The sequence below is a fragment of the Cnephaeus nilssonii genome (genome assembly GCF_951640355.1).
Source record: "Cnephaeus nilssonii genome assembly, chromosome: 2".
In the NCBI taxonomy this organism is placed as follows: Eukaryota; Metazoa; Chordata; class Mammalia; order Chiroptera; family Vespertilionidae; genus Cnephaeus; species Cnephaeus nilssonii.
The window spans coordinates 34,146,687-34,161,397 of NC_137073.1; the positions used below are offsets into that span (position 1 = coordinate 34,146,687).

General features: G+C 44.1%; 1 protein-coding gene across 1 annotated transcript in view; it reads left to right on the forward strand.

Annotated features, from left to right (window-relative positions):
• Positions 1–6,619: 6,619 nt before the first annotated feature.
• Positions 6,620–14,711, forward strand: part of POR (cytochrome p450 oxidoreductase) — a 61,067-nt gene continuing 52,975 nt past the window's right edge. Inside the window, exon 1 of the mRNA XM_079791647.1 lies at positions 6,620–6,718. The gene's annotated coding sequence lies outside the window, so the exon portion shown is untranslated. The remainder of the gene's footprint in view (positions 6,719–14,711) is intronic.

The window sequence follows — 14,711 nt, forward strand, 5'->3', positions numbered from 1 at the left end:
CTCACCTCCATCCTATAGCAAGTGGCAGCCACTGTAAGCGCTCAGGAAATGTTTGGTTCTATAGAACAGGGAAAGGTTTCAAGGCCATCAAAAGATACTGATACAGGTTAATGCCTCCCTTAGCTTCATGGGATAGTACATGTTTAAAAGCTTCTCCTGGGAAAAGAAGCATTGCTTTAGGAGCCAGTTTCTTGCCCCCCAGTCCCTGAGCTTTTTGTCTGTTGTAGGTGTCTTGAGTTTTCTGGTTGTTTGCATTCAGAAAAACTTATGGGGGGACAGTGTGGGTGTGGAAATGGATTGTGTGCATCAGAGAAAGACCCACTCTCCTGGTGGTCCCCCATCTCTCCCTTAGTGGCACCTGCACCTATGCCTGGACAAACCTTCTTCCATTTCAGTGAAGATAGCCTCCCAAAACCAACAAAGCCCCCCAAAACCTTGGATCGGCCACAAAGTCCTTGTTCTGCAATGACCATAGCCCATCCCTTAGCTTCCTCTTATCCCATTGGGCAGGACTTTGGGGTAGAGAGAGAGAGTAGGCCTCTAACACAGACCTGCCCTGGAAGGACCAAAGACCAAAACTTTGGAGACATGATTTAAAGTAGAAAATACTCTGGGCCACGTGGCTGGACAGAAGCGAAGGTGCCATCACTTCTGGAGGGATCAGGACAGCTTTCTGGGGATGGGGGGGGGGTGCGGAGGGAGAAGAACTGGTAAGATACAGACATATAGACATGGAAAAGAGCAACATTCCTGATAGCTCTGAAGAATCAAAATGCATACCATGTATGAGAATCCATCCAATTTTGCTGTAGTGTAAAGTTTGTGGAAGCAAGTTATGAAGATTAAGATGGAAAGACAGGTTGGGGACAGATTTTGAATGCTCTTATGTTCCAGACTAAGGAAATCCATTCATTCCACAGACTTTGATTGTGAACCTGATGTGAGAACTGAGACCCAGATAGGAATTCAGCCTCGATCCTTGACAGTAGCTAATCTAGATAGGGGAAGGAAGCAGTCTAAAAACCCTGGAGGAAGTCTCTAGAGAAAGCTTGATATACCAAATCCAAAGAGAGACTGAGGATCTGCTTCTTTTAAATCGTGCCAGAAAAAAAATGAACCTCCAGGAAGTGGACAGCTGTACAAGAAGAGACCTGTAATCACAGGGGTGTTAGACTTGGCTGAGCACACACACCCTGAACAACGTTAGAACAATGTCAATGCTTGCTGAGTTGACTTTTAACCCAAATGACAGACAAAGCAAAGAACACATATGTAGAATGTAAATGTTATCAAGCTCAATAATGAAAATGTCCAGAATTCAGACAACTGAAGTTGGAAGGCAGAGGTGGGGCACAAAGGGAAGGGCAAGGATGCTGATGGCTTCATTGTATAACATAGCATGACACTGCTGGCAGGGGATGGTCCCAGGCTTACATCACTTAAAAAGATGACTAACAGGGGAAGTAAAGTAGGTATATAAATAATTATGTTGAAATGTTTGGGGGGAGGAGGGTGGAGGTAAGGCGGGCTGTGTGACATGATCCAACCCGTCATTAGTAGGATTCAAGAGATAACACCTAAAATGTAGGACAACAGCCAGCCACAAAAACACTTACCAGTATGGAAATAAGGACAGAAGAAGGGCTAAATAAGGCAGTAAGTGATTCTTTCTAGGCAGTGAAGATGAGAAGAAACAAAGGTGAGCTGGCAAGAGATAATGTCTATAACCTCACACATACATATACAATTTTAAGTTAAGAAAAATAACTGTATAGTCATTATTTAGGTATTGGAAGCTGCTAAAAAGTGTTGGTTCTTTGGCCAGAGATAAGCTTATTTGGGTGTTAAAAAACATATTTATGTATTTGACTCAGAATAAGTAAAATATTCATAAGGCACAAAATGAAAGATACTAAGGGCAAACAGTGACACTCCCCTTCCCCTTCCCAATTCACCTCTGGAAACAACCATGTTACCTTTTTTTTTTTTTTTTTCTTTCCAGAGAGGTCATATACATATATGGGGTTTGTGTCATAACTCAGAAGAGCCTTTTGTAGATTAACACTAATTCTCCCATGGTTTCTTGCAGGACTTTTCATTTTTCTTCTTGCTCTCTTTAATCATTTAAATATTTTATCCATCATGAATTTATTAGTGTGAGATGTGTATCTACCTACTCTCCCCTCCCCCCGAAACTGGCTAGTGAGAGTGTGTTCTGAGAAAGAAGGGTACAGGGACAAGAAGCACAGTAGTACGTGTATGGGGACAGTGAGCACAGTAGTACGTGTATGAGGAAGTTTTCCTAGCAGTGGGTGTAGAAGAAACTGGAGGTGGCATGCAGTCAATTACTGCTGAGGTTATCCAGTTGAAAGGCCAACCCTTCAGGTAGGACTGAATTAGGGCTGGGACAGCAGAAAAGGTGAGGTGGGGAGGTCCTGGAGATAGAATCCATAGGATTCAATTACTGGTTCAATGGGAAAAAGCAACAGAAGAATCCTATTTCCTGACTCAGGGATGCTATTGTTAGAGAGAGGCAGCACTCTGTGTTATGAATAAGTCTGACTTCACAGAGCAGGTGCAAGGATCCACAAAGTTTGAGACCTCACTGGGACACTCAGAGGAGATGGTCAACAAGGTGTTGAAAAGGTGGGAGTATCAGAGATCTGGGTGATGAATTTCCCCACTACTCTCTTGAGGAAATAGTATAGGAGTTACATGTTTAGTCTCTTAGTTGGACAGGGTGTGCCCCATCCTGAAGGCTATTATATTCATCAAACCTGTTGGAGGGACTGGTTCCTGGTTACAGGAAGCCTGAAATGGGCCAACATAATAATTCCCTCTATATAGGACTTGACTATTTTCAAAGTATTTGGTTGTCAGTTGGTTGGTCCTGTTTTCAAAGAAAGAGAATCAGCTCTGAATGAAATGAGTTGCCCACTGTTCCAAAAGAAATTTCCAGTGCAGCCTGTAGTAATAATGATAGCAATGGCATATTTCTAGAGAACTTACTATCGCACTGAGCTAAATCCTTCAGGAGTTATATCACCTAATCCTCAAAACCTTATATGAATGAAAAAGAGGTTCTATAGAAAGTAACCTCACAAGATGATCTGATCCTAAATTCCTAACTGGGCAGATCATGGTCAAGCCCAAGGCATTTATAACTTCTTGGTTAAAGGCTTTTCTTTGCTGTAAGCAAATCCTGTCCATTGTTTTTGTGCATCTAGATGAACAGAGCACTGAAATGTCCCCTTTCAAACCTCTCCTTCTAAAGCAAGCATGTCAAACTTGAGGCCCACAATGAATATTTTTGCAACCCAGCCAATATGTAAGAAACGTTTTAATAAAAATTTCATAACTTAATCTTTACAATATCCTGTTATACATTATCCTATATAATAAAAGCCTAATATGCAAATTGACTGAATGGCAGACCAACTGGTGGCTATGATGCGTACTGACCACCAGGGGCAGATGCTCAATGCAGGAGCTGCCCCCTGGTGGTCAGTGTGCTCCCACAGGGGAGCACTGCTCAGCCGGAAGCTGCTTGCTGCTGGGGAGTGCAGAGACTGGAGGGAGCCTCTCCTGCCTCTGCAGCAGTGGCAGCGCTAAGGAGCAGCGAGCAGGTGGGCAGTAAGGAGCAAGGGGTCCCGAACTGTGAGAGGGCGAACTCTGAGAGGGCACAGGCTGGGCTAAGGGCCACCCCCCACCCTGCCCCGCCCAGTGCACACATTTTTATGCACCAGGCCTCTAGTTATTAATAATGAACTACAACGTTCGCTAATGACTGATTACTATAATCATGTTGCATTCATTTCCCTTAGGCGCCTTATGCGCAGGCACACCATTTCTCTCCACTAATACTAGCAGTGAATATTTTAGCAGCCGATGGCCACGTCATTAGTCTTGAACTGATTTGTTTAGCGTGCACACAGGCAATATTTCACTTTTGGAGAACAAAAAAAATAGGTTTGCATTATGCTTATTAATTTGTGCAGTTATTCAGTGTCTGGTAAGTTAATGTTCAAGAAAAAATATTATTTTTTATTAAAATGTTCTATTATTTTATGTTAACAATTACCAGGTGTACTGGTTAAGAATGCAGATTTTTTTCAATAGGTGGAGTTACACATATGTTGATATATATGCGATTTGATATGTATATGCTATTTTGTTGTATTGACAACAAGCTTCAAAACTTCATATGTCAAATTTTCTGAAGGTGTTAACACCATAGATATTTTTTACACTTAAAAATGTCGAATTTCATGCCAAAAAAAGAGCACTTGTGGGAAATTTTAATTCATTACTTTATTTTGAAGAAAAAGTTATCGTATACTTCGGGAAGCTTATGGTGAACATGCTCCATCTCAAGATACTTGTGAACGCTGGTTTAAACGCTTTAAAAGTGATGATTTCGATTTGAAAGACAAAAAAAACGTCCAGGTCAACCGAAAAAGTTTGAAAACCAACAATTACAAGCATTATTGGATGAAGATGCATGTCAAACTCAAAAACAACTTGCAGAAAGATTAAACGTTGCTCAGCAAACAATTTCCGATCGTTTACAAGCAATGGGAAAGATTTTAAAGGAAGCAAAATGGGTGCCACATCAAGCGAACGAAAGACAAATGGAAAACCGAAAAGTCATCAGTACAATGTTGCTTCAACGGCATGAAAGTCTTTTTTGCATCGAATTGTGACTGGCGATGAAAGTGGATTTATTTTGAGAATCCCAAATGCACAAAATCAAGGGTTGATCCAGGTCAACCATCAACATTGACTGCAAGGCCAAACTGCTTTGGAAAGAAGACAATGCTCCGTATTTTTGGTGGGATCAGGAAGATGTGGTGTATTATGAGCTTCTAAAACCAGGTAAAACCGTTAATACTGATCGCTATCGACAACAAATAATCAATTTGAACCACGCTTTGATCGTAAAACGACCAGAATGGGCCAGAAGACATGGCCAAGTAGTTTTGCTTCATGATGATGCACCATCACAACACTTCAAAACCAGTTAAAGACATGTTAAAAGATCTTGCCTGGGAAGTATTAACCCACTCGCCATATTCACCAGACCTTGCTCCTTCATATTACCATTTGTTCCGTTTGATGGCACATGCACTTTCTGAGCAGCACTTTAAAACGTGTGAAGAAGTGGAAAATTGGGTCTCTGAAAGGTTTGCCTCAAAACAAGAAAAGTTCTGTTGGGACGGTATTCACAAATTACCTGAAAGATGGGAGAAATGTGTAGCTAGTGATGGACATTACTTTGAATAAAGCATTTTTGATGTTTCTCTTAAAATAGTTGTGTTTTCTTTGATTATGAAATCTGCATTATTAACTGGTGCATCTAGTACTCATTTACTTCAGCCCTTTGTATTCAGTATGTCTCTATTGAAATAAATCTACGTTTCTATGAAAATTGAAGCTTTTGTTTTTTTGTGGCCCACATAAACTTAAACCTTGTTTATTTGGCCCCTTTGAATTTGACATGCTTGTTCTAAAGCAATGGCCACCCTCAAGAGAGCACATAATCTTGTTCACTATCCAGTGATTTTCAACTGGCGTGCTGTGGCATACTGGTGTGCTGCAAGAATTTTTAAAACATGCAATACCTACTTAGTCAGGGGAACTGACCTTAGACTGTCAAATAAAAAAATAACAACCAACACAATAGCCATCTGGTGTGAATGAATCATACCTATTTTTTTTTTGTCAGATCGGCAAAAAATGTGTTTTTTGGTGTGCTGAAGAATTTTAGTAAGTAGTTTATGTGTGCCATGAGATGAATGGGAAAGGTTGAAAATCGCTGCTGTAATCAGATCGCCGCCTTGCTTTTTCCCACCTTCATGCACTCTTCCTTACATTCCCTCCTTAATTCTAAATACATAAAAGAAGTTCCAAACTGTTGTTTTTCTTAGTGTTTTGTTGTTGTTGTTTTTCAGTCTGATGAGTCTTGCTTCCAGGATATTCTGTTTGGCTCAAATAAATGAGGTTTGGACATTCTTACATGGACACCTATAACGTAAGCTGTCCCAAGGAGCCCTACGACGTCAGAGGGTACCTGGACACCTATAATTTAGGAACCGCAGTAGAGGGTAGAGTGGGGAGTCTTACCCGGGACCAAGACAGCCAGGCTTTTCCAACCCGAGGCGCCAACCTCTGGTCCCTCCAGACCTTGCCCCTGCCTGGTGACTTCCCGCCCCCGACCCAAGCAGGCCAGCGTTCCAACTCTGAGGTCGGGCAGGAGGGACCCGGACCCCCGGTGCACGTAGCCTGGGTCAGGAAACAGGGCCGCGGGGCAGAAAAAGCGGCGAACACCTTCCAAGCGCGACCTACAGCAGGCTGGACACCGCGGTGCACAGCCATGGCCCCGTGGTGACCCACGAGAGGGTGGGCAGCGGCCCAGGGGACGCAACTAGGGGGACAGGAGAAGCGGTCCGCTCGGGAGTCCGGCCCACCACAGAACCACGTGCCAGCTCTCGTGCCCGGATGCCCGGCCCGAACGCGGAGGGGGCGTGGCCCGGCGGCCCGTACCAAGAACACGGATCCGCAGGGGGGAAACCTGGCCCGGGAGCGCGCGGCCCTGTGGGGCGGGGCGGGGCCACGAGGGCCACGCCCCCACCCCCGCGTTAGGAGCGGGCGGTGGTAGCACCTCAGTGGTGCGGGCCTGGTCCGGCTCAGATTCGGGAGTGCTGCGGGATAGCCAGAGGTGAGTGCGGGAAATCCAGGGCTCCTGGTTGGTAAAATACAGGCGCCAGGGCTCGGGGTGCCGTAGCTCCGCCGTCCGATGCCTTGTGGTCGCCGCGACCGCCCGGGCCGGTGGCGCTGGGCCGGGTCGCTGAGTGTCTCACCCGACGCTGGCTCGGAAAGCGCGGCTCCCATCTCGGCTCATCCCGGGTGGACCTTCGCCTCGAACTGACCCCCTTGCGGAGGCTCGAGGGTCATCTTTTCCACAACCGAGGATGCCAGCCCAGCCCCTCGGGTCTCGGCGTCAGAGGGCGCCGGTTCCAGGGCCCGCGCTAACCCTCGGGCTAAGCCACTTCTCCTTTCCAAGCCTCAGTTTCCCCGTCGGTACGATGGCTCTCCAGGCGGCAGTTTTGGGGGTAACTCACGTAGGAGGCGCCCTATGAGTGCGAATGGGGCCCGAATCCGACCCAGCAGCATCAGGTGGGCTCAGTCAAGGGAGCAGGGCAGCCTGGCCTCCCCTGGGAATCACTTCGCGTGTGGTCGAGGCCCAGGCATCCCTGGGGGGGAGGAGCGCCTGTCGCAGGTAGGTGCCTTGGCAGCCGCGGCGACAGATATTTGCCGGGCTCTGCTGGGCAGCCTTGACACCCTTACTTAGCTCTTGGGAGCTATTGGGTAAGAGGTCAAGGTCTCCTGGGCGACGGGAACTTGACCTTGCATTTTGCTTTTTATTTCTTAAGACTGGTCACCATTGTGTAAGTTGGTGACCAGTACTGAGGAGATTGGGGCCCTTGAAATGGACGTGACTGCCTCCTCTGTTGGACCTCCAAAGTGCAGCCTTCCCTCTGAGCTTGGCCAAGCTAGAGAGTAGTGCTGGCACCAAGGGAGACAAGGCAGGAGTGGGAGTGAATGGTCCTGGGTCTGAATCTTGGACCCTTGGCAGGACGCTTAACTTCTTGAGCCTCTGTTTCCTTCTCAGTAGCACAGACAGTGATACATACAGCCCACCCTGCTGCCACCACAGGTTTGAGGTTCTGTGGATCCAAAGAGGGTCTTGGAGGGAGGGTGACACTGAGAACTTAAATTCCTTTAAGCTGAACAATTAACTAACCTTCTGGGATTCATTGTCCTCACTGTGCAGTCCTATAATTCCCGTTGTTTGGGGAGAAGCCATTGATTCATTAACTGCGCACAAGTTCTGCCTACACAAACCCCCTTTGAATGGTTGTGGGGTTGGCTTGATCAGGGAAACAGTCCAAAAGTCTCAGTAAAGGAGAAAACCCAGAAGGAATCACCATCTTGTCTTTGTGTCCCTCTAAGGCAGTGGTTCTCAACCTTTCTAATGCCGCGACCCTTTAATACAGTTCCTCATGTTGTGGTGACCCCCAACCATAAAATTATTTTCGTTGCTACTTCATAACTGTAATTTTGCTACTGTTATGAATTGTAATGTAAGTATCTGTGTTTTCCGATGGTCTTAGGCGACCCTGCTAGCGGTTCTCAACCTGTAGAGCCTAAGACCATCGGAAAACAGATATTTACATTACGATTCATTAACAGTAGCAAAATTACAGTTATGAAGTAGCAACGAAAATAATTTTATGGTTGGGGGTCACCACAACATGAGGAACTGTATTAAAGGGTCGTGGCATTAGAAAGGTTGAGAACCACTGCTCTAAGGAGTTCTTATTTTCCTTTTGAGAGAGTGGTCAGTTCTTGAGCTTCTCATACTTCTCATACTCCTGATGTAGAAAGCTGTTTCATTGGGCACATAGCTTAATCATTATCTCAAGAGTCTAAAAAACAGATCTGCATTTCAGAGAATGGAGTATTTCCAGTTGTGTTGTGGTGTTGAAAACGTCAGAGTGGTCTTAATTCTAAAATTCTTCATGTTTAGCACGTTAAAAAAAAAGGTGGGTAGGTTTTAGATAAAAGGAACCTCAGGGTTATACTTCAGCACCTAGAGCTAGCAGCATTGACTGCAGCCAACAGGAATCAGGCAGGTAACTACCCCTGGGTGGTACCCTATATAATAAAAGGCTAATATGCAAATCGAACAGCAGAACGACTGGTCGCTATGATGCACACTGACCACCAGGGGGCAGACGCTCAGTGCAGGAGCTGCCCCCTGATGGTTGGTGCGCTCCCACAGGGAGGTGTGCCGTTCTGCCAGAAGCTGGGCTCATGGCTGGCGAGCGCAGCGGCAGTGGCGGGAACCTCTTCTGCCTCTGTGGCAGTGCTACGGATGTCCGACTGACGACTTAGGCCCGCTCCCTGCAGGGAGTGGACCTAAGCCGTCAGTGGGACATCTGGGCTGAGGGACACCCCCTCCCCCAAGTGCACGAATTTTGTGCACCGGGCCTCTAGTGAGTTTATAATCAGCCACAGATGTCAGTTGCCTGAGAAACCTGAAGTTTTAGGACCTGCCTTGATCCTCTTTGAAATCAGGACCTGAGTAAGTCCGAGTGTACTTGGGAAATAGACTTTGAAATCAGAACTTCTTGACCAATCCTGAACATTTACTTGCTAATCGCATGGAACATTTTAAGTTAATAAGAATTTAGCTCTTAAGCAACTTCTTATTTTTTCCCTGATGGAAGCTTCTGTATAGTTGTAAGACCTTTAATAGTTCCAGAGAGCCCAGCTGTCCCTGCAATATCTCTGCTTCCTGTGATTTAGGAAGGAGCAGAGCACTGGATTGGGAGTCAGGGAACCTGAGTTCCAGCTGTGGCCCTAGCACTGTTTCTTTTGGCAAACCCATGGACCTCAGTTTAGTGCTTTGGGATTTAATTTGTATGTCTGATACATTTGAAAGTTACCACCAGAAAACAGTAAAATGGAGAAATGACTTTCCATATAACTATTTTTCTGTTTACAAAAATATTAAGTCCTCATTATTTTAAAAACTATTACAGAAATATGCACTATAGTGAACATCCCACGTAGCCTTTCACTGAGACAAAAAAAAAAAAATCACTGCTAGTGGTGTAGTATATATTCTCCAGATATTTTTCTTCGCATATAAAAAACATTTATTATCTGTTTTTAACTTAAAACAACAGAACCTTTTTACTATTTTAATTTTAAACAAAAACTTAGATATAACTAGTCATACTGTTCTGAGGCTTGCTTTTTATTACTTAACATGAGATCTTTCTATATCACTATGTAGAGAACCAACTCATCCTTTTTTAAAGCCTCATTCTTTTTTCTTTTTTAAAAATCTTTATTGATTTCAGAGCCGGGGGAGGGAGAGAGAGAAACATCAATGATGAGAGAGAATCATCAATTGGCTTCCTCCAGCATGCCCCTTACTGGGGATCCAGCCCACAACGCATGACCTCCTGGTTCATAGGTCGATGCTCAACCACTGAGCTACACCTACCAGGGTAAAGCCTCATTCTTTTAAAAATGACAGAATATTCTAGTAAAGCAGTATTATTGAAAAAAATTTATGTGGTTTGTAGCTTTTTGCTATTATGAATTCTCGATGAGTGTCTTGTTCTTTATCTTGTGCAATTGGGCAAATATTTTTGTATAATGAACTCTTAGAAGTGGAGGAGCTGGAACAATGTGAGCTTTTAAGTGTGTTCAGTTAATAATTATTGACTATGTACCAGGCAATTTTTGAAATGTCATGGGTATAGCAGTGACCAAAACAGACAAGTCCCCCATAGATCTGATTGTCTAGTGTGTGTGTGTGTGTGTGTGTGTGTGTGTGTGTGTGGAGAGGGCAGGGTGGGGGGGAGACAAATAACACACATGGTTTTTCAAATGGTGATAAATAATTTGGGATTTAACTTTTTATTATATGTGAGATTCATTTAAAAATTAAAATCAGCCCAGCTGGCATGGCTCAGTGGTTGAGCGTTGACCTCTGAACCAGGAGGTCACAGTTCAATTCTCGGTCAGGGCACATGCCCAGGTTGTGGGCTTGATATCCAGTGTGGGGAGTGCAGGAGGCAGCCGATCAATGATTCTCTCTCATCATTGATGTTTCTGTCTCTCTCCCTCTCTCTTCCTCTCTGAAATCAATAAAAATATTTTAATAATAATAACAATAAAAGTATATTAAAAAAACAAAATCAGAAGAAATTAAATGGAGAAATTACTTTTTATAAAAATGTATTTTTTTCTGTTTACAAAAAATCTTAAGTGCTCATTATAAAAAAGACTGTCATAAAAATATGCAATATAGACAGTGAATGTCCTTCATAGCCTTACACTGAGACTTTTTCCCCCCTATGGAGAAAAATAATGCAAAAGAGACAGAAAGAGAGAGAGAGTGTTTGTAGAATGGTGTGACTTTAAATGTCAGTAGATATTGTCAAATTCCCCTCCAAAAATGATACCTTGTTATGTTCCCACCAACAGAGACTCATCATTTAAAAATTCATAATTCTAAGGCCAGTTGCAAATAAAAGAGAAGCTTTATTTCAGAAAAATTTGTGCCAGACTGTACGAAATTTATATCATGTATGCCCACTGTGTGTGCACATACAGACATACACATGTATATACTTTAAGTTCTTCTGATGACTCCAAAAGCTGGTGTTTCCTTGCCCACTTCATAGCTGGGGAGGGATCTCAGCAATGAAATCATTTGCTCAAGGCTGTGAGGGTGAAGCTGAGGCCTCATCCAGGGCCATTTTTTTTCCAGGGTCCTCACTCCTCTTTTTGTGCTGTATCTCATTTTCTGACTAAGAGGATTGGTTTTTTGTTTGTTTGCTTTGATGGAAGGAGAATCTCCTAATACATATAAGTACTTAATAACATGATTATTCGTCCTCACTTGCAATACCGCAAAGCACAATAAGCATGTCTTTCTTGTATGTTTCACTGTACATTTAATTATAGTGTAAGAAACTTAAATGAATATCTGATAGATGATGGCAGTTCTTTATTATTCTTATTATATAGGCTACAGAACAAAATTCATTTTTCTGGACAGTTCTGTTATCTGGCATTTGACAGAAACTTAGACTTATTGGGTAGGTAGGGAGAAGCTCCTGGGTCAGTCAGCTTAGCAGTTTATACAAGGAGTGGCCCACACCAGGCCTTACTTTCTTCATCAATGAAGTGGGTGAATGAAGGACTATTTCCCCTTCTTCCCTGGAACAGCTCAAGAGATGTTTATACATATTTCTGCAGTAATGCTCCCTTGGCAGTGTTTCTGTCCTGTGGAATGACACTTACAAAACACATATTTGGTCTTCTGGGTCTAAGCTTCTATGTTTAGTGCCTGGTTTAGGCACTTGCGAACTCTGCCGGGAAGGGGAACAAACATAAAGTAAACAATTATGGCAGAGCCTTCAGTTCATTCTCGAGATAAATGCATATGAGGTGCTTATCCTTGGTGCTGAGCCTGGTGTGTGCTGGGGAGCACTCAGGATGAGCTGTCCTTATGTGGGGGGAGTCTTGCAAGGCCCCATAGAAGAGGTGACATTTGAGTTGGGTCTTGGAGGGTAGGTAGGGAACCCACCAAGGCACACCCCCTCTGGGGCATGTAAGGTGTAGTTTGCATGAGGGTTGGAGTGATTAGGGCTTACCTGAAGGTGGCTGTGAACAGGGAAGGTGGCTGGGATGGGAAGGTCTTTAAATAGGCCATTGATGTGACTGGCACAGAAGTGTTTTCCTGTATTGAATATTCAGACTTTCTTCTTGCCCAATATCTTTCTCTCTGAGTGACTTCATCATTTGGGAATCTAACTCTGCCTGAATCTGTATCATACCATTTTAGAGCTCCACGTCCTAAAAGGTTTTTTTCCTTCTCCACCCCCTCCCCACATGAGGTGGTTACATTAATTGTATAACCTGTTGGTGTGTGTGTTTGTGTGTGTGTGTGTGTGTGTGTGTGTGTGTGTGTGAAGGTGGCAGAGGATTCCCATGGGCAAACCATGGCTCTTTGAATTTTTAAAAATATGTTTTTATTGATTTTAGAGAGAGAGGAAGAGGGTGGGGAGAGAGAAACATTGATAGCATCCTTCGGCTGCTTCCTGCATGCCCCCTACCTACATTGATTTTATCATCCCTCCTTTAATCAAGCCAGCAATCCAGGCATGTGCACTGATCAGAAATCGAACTGGCGACCCTTTGGTGCATGGGATGATGCTCAACCAACTGAGCCACACCGGCCAGGGCAAACTATGGCTCTTTGAAGATTAGTGGCTCCTGTTGGTTGGGTCTATTGGAGCCAGGTTCATCAGCCTCTGTTATGCCTGATGCTGGTTGGTGTGGCAGCTTGGTTAATGCTTGGGTATGTTTTCAACAAAGCACCTGGGGGACCTTCTGAGTGGCTTATGGAGAAAATTGCTGATGTGGGGGGCTTATTTATTTTACTTGTAAAGATGACTATGTTGGGGAGAAATATAAGAATTATCTTGTAATTGTGGTGCTGGATGGTGAGGCATTCTAATATCCTTTGCACAGTGTCTGTGCACAGCTTAGAGAATGTACAGATGCTCCCAGAAATTAATCAGTTTAAAGACTAGAATATAATGTTGGGTCAGACTGTGGCGCCATCAGCTGTGGACTGTTTCTCAGAGAATTGGATTCTTTAAGAGACATCCTGTGGTAGAAAAATAGAATGGAAGTAGTTGGCTTTTGTCTACCTGGTTGTAATAACAGGGGGAAATGGATTCTGTGGCGTGTGCCCTCTGATGTGGGACTTATATAATTTACTTCCAGGTGACATTTATGAATTGTTTAGTCATTTTTTAATCTCCCTGTAGCTTTATCTTTAGTGCCTTTTCCTGTGGTCCTGCCCACCCCACCTGGTTTGCCAAGCTCAGCCTTCCACATTCCCTCTTCCTTTGGGGCTTATGTAAGAGCACCATGATCTTGCAGTACTTCGATCCTCACAAGCACACATCATCATTGCGTTGAGTAGGCTGGATCTGTACAAAGGTTTGAGGACGGTAGGAACACATGAACTCGTGTTCACCTTCTCTAAACCCAGATTGGCTCATTTTGTATCTTAGGTCATTTAGGGTCAGTTTCTAACACTGCAAAGAGGGATGATGGTTCTTGAATATACAGGAGAATATATTAGCCAATTGTGCTTGGGGAGGGGGGGAGGCGTTTAGGTGGGGACACATTCCAGGCATAGAGTCAGGGATTTGTGGTCTTGTAAGGAAGAGCATTTGTTGGTTTCAGAACCTTTGCAGTGTTATGTGGACCTGTTGGATGAAGTTCCTTATGTAATGTAACTTGCAAACTCTAAAAGGTCATTTAGCATGACAACAGAGATGAAAAAGCCCATGGCCCATGGCCTACCTGGAAACCCCACCAGCAAGATCTCATCCCAATTAGTGACCTCACCATCTTCCAGGTCTCTAAAGCTCTAAGGACAAATGACATCTGTCCCTTTTTCCTGTCTTCGTTCTGGATTTCCACCACCTTGCTGTCCTTTCATTGTTTTTGTCTTTGACTCTCTTTCCACTGCCATAGCCTTATTGTAGCCCCTTGTTATTTCCTGGTTGTGCTAGACCCATAAGTGGCCTTCTGAGTCTGTAATTCCTTCCCCACTCTGAAGACCTGCCCATGGTACCATTGCTAGATTGATCTCACAGCCCTATTTTTTTTTTTTGTTTTTAATCCTCACCCAAGGATATTTTTTCCATTGATTTTTCTGGAAGGGAGGGAGGGAGGGAGGAAAGGAGAGAGGGAGAGAGAGAAACATTGATGAGAGAAAGAGACACATTACTTGGTTGCCTCCTGCATGTGCCTGGACCAGTTTTGTGCCCTTGACCAGGAATTGAACCTGTGACCCTTTGGTGTGCAGGCCGATGCTCTAACCACGTAGCAACACCAGCCAGGGCTCACAGCCCTGTTTTTATCACCCCTCCTTTGAATTTACAGTTGCCCTCACTGTCTTATTGTTTTGTGTTTTTCTTCCCTTTCCATCTACTTCCATAAAGGATATGGGCGTAGCTTATAATAAAACGAGTCTAAATCTCCCTCTGCCTAATGGCAATATGCTTGGAGTAGACTGTGAATTCAGTGAGTACAGGGAACTT